This window comes from Heteronotia binoei, chromosome 13 (assembly GCF_032191835.1).
Source record: "Heteronotia binoei isolate CCM8104 ecotype False Entrance Well chromosome 13, APGP_CSIRO_Hbin_v1, whole genome shotgun sequence".
In the NCBI taxonomy this organism is placed as follows: Eukaryota; Metazoa; Chordata; class Lepidosauria; order Squamata; family Gekkonidae; genus Heteronotia; species Heteronotia binoei.
Genome location: NC_083235.1, coordinates 4,052,160 through 4,054,378, shown reverse-complemented (window position 1 = coordinate 4,054,378; position 2,219 = coordinate 4,052,160).

Genomic DNA, 2,219 nt, shown 5'->3' with positions numbered 1-2,219 from the left:
CGGGAAAAACATCAACAACCTCAGATATGCAGATGACACCACTCTAATGGCAGAAAGTGAGGAGGACCTAAAGAACCTCTTGTTGAGGGTGAAAGAGGAGAGCACAAAAGTAGGCTTGAAACTCAACATCAAAAAACACTAAGATCATGGCATCCGGCTCCATCACACCTTGGCAAATAGAAGGGGAAGACATGGAAGTAGTGACAGACTTCACATTTCTGGGATCCAAGATCACTGCAGATGGCGACTGCAGCCATGAAATTAAAAGACGTTTGCTCCTTGGAAGGACAGCTATTGCAAACCTGGGCAGAATATTAAAAAATAGAGACTTCACCCTGCCAATAAAAGTCTGTATAGTCAAAGCGATGGTATTCCCAGTAGTCATGTATGGCTGTGAGAGCTGGACCATAAGGAAGGCCGAGTGCAGAAGAATAGATGCTTTTGAGATGTGGTGCTGGAGAAGACTCTAGAGAGTCCCTTGGACTGCAAGGAGATCCAATCAGTCAGTCCTAAGGGAAATCAACCCAGGCTGTTCCCTGGAAGGTCAGATGTTGAAGTTGAAGCTCAAATCCTTTGGCCACCCAATGAGAAGGGAGCACTCCCTGGAGAAGACCCTGATGCTGGGAAAGACAGAAGGCAAAAGAAGAAGGGGACGGCAAAAGAGGAGATGGCTGGACAGCGTTGCTGATGTAACTAACACAAATTTCAGCAGACTTCGGAGGATGGTGGAAGACAGGAGGGCCTGGCGTGACTTGGTCCATGGGGCCGCAAAGAGTCAGACTCGACTGTGCGACTGAACAACAACGACATTGTTCCAGTGTGAATTTTCTTAGCAGAGAGACTACACATTCTGGACCAGAGCTTTTGAAAAAGAAATTCTTGAATCGAAACGATTGTTGGGCTTCATGGTCCTTCCTCTGGACCCATTTGGATCTAGAAGTCTCCTGGTCTAGTGTAGTCCTGAGGAACCCAAAAGAAATATTGATTGATTGATTTGATTTGATTTTTAGCCCGCCCTTCCCGTAGAACAGGCTCAGGGCGGGTTACGTCATAAAAACAATCGAAAATACACCCCCCCGCCCCAATTTAAAATATATAAAATCTAAAATTACAGAGTAACGGTAGGTACTGAAATGGCAAATTCTGCCTCACAGGCATGGCCTGTCGTCCAGGTCCAGCGGGTCTTACAGCACTGGGATGGAATGAAGGGGGGAGGTTGGTAACTGTTCACGTCTTACTTTGCCGTGGATGGCCCAGAATAGCTCAATCTGGTCAGATGGAAGCAGAAGCTAAGTCAGGGTCGGCTCTGGTTAGTACTGGATGGAAGACCTCCAAGCTAGTCCAGAGTTGCTACCCAGGTGTGCTCAAGGTGGCCAGATGTAAGCAGAATTTAAGCAGGGTCAGCTAGAACAAGAGTGGCCAAACCATGGCTCAGGAGCCAAGTGCGGCTCTTTCACACAAATTGTGTGGCTCTTGAAGACCCCATCACCCTGTTGGCTGGCTTGGAGAAGGCATTTGTCTCTTTAATGATAATAATAATAATAATAATAATAATAACAATAATAATAATAATAATAATAATAATAATAATAATAATAATAATAATATATTTCATTTATATCCCGCCCTCCCTGCCAAAGCAGGCTCAGGACGGCTCACAACATATATAAAATTACGATTTACAATATAAAAACATCAATACAATACAATACAATACACAATTCACTAAATAAAACCATCTATTTACAATTAAAACTAACATTTGCAGTGCTGCATTCTAGATATTCTCCGCAGCGATTTTTGGTGGCCGGATGTAGTAGATTAGGTCTACCTTAAGTCCACATTTAAATCACTTTGCCAAGCCATTTGAACTTTAAATGCATAGAATGCATTTAAAGTTGCTTTCTTTCCACCCCTCCCTCCCTTCTTCCACCCCATCTATTTTCCTTCCTTCCTTCCTTCCTTCCTTCCTTCCTTCCTTCCTTCCTTCCTTCCTTCCTTCCTTCCTTCCTTCCTTCCTTCCTTCCTTCCTTCCTTCCTTCCTTCCTTCCTTCCTTCCTTCCTTCCTCCCTCCCTCCCTCCCTCCCTCCCTCCCTCCCTCCCTCAAGCATCTGATGTTCCTGTCTTGCAGCTCTCAAACATCTGACACTTATTCTATGTGGCTCTTACGTTAAGCACGTTTGGCCACGCCTGAGCTTCTGATGCTATGGTGATAGCGG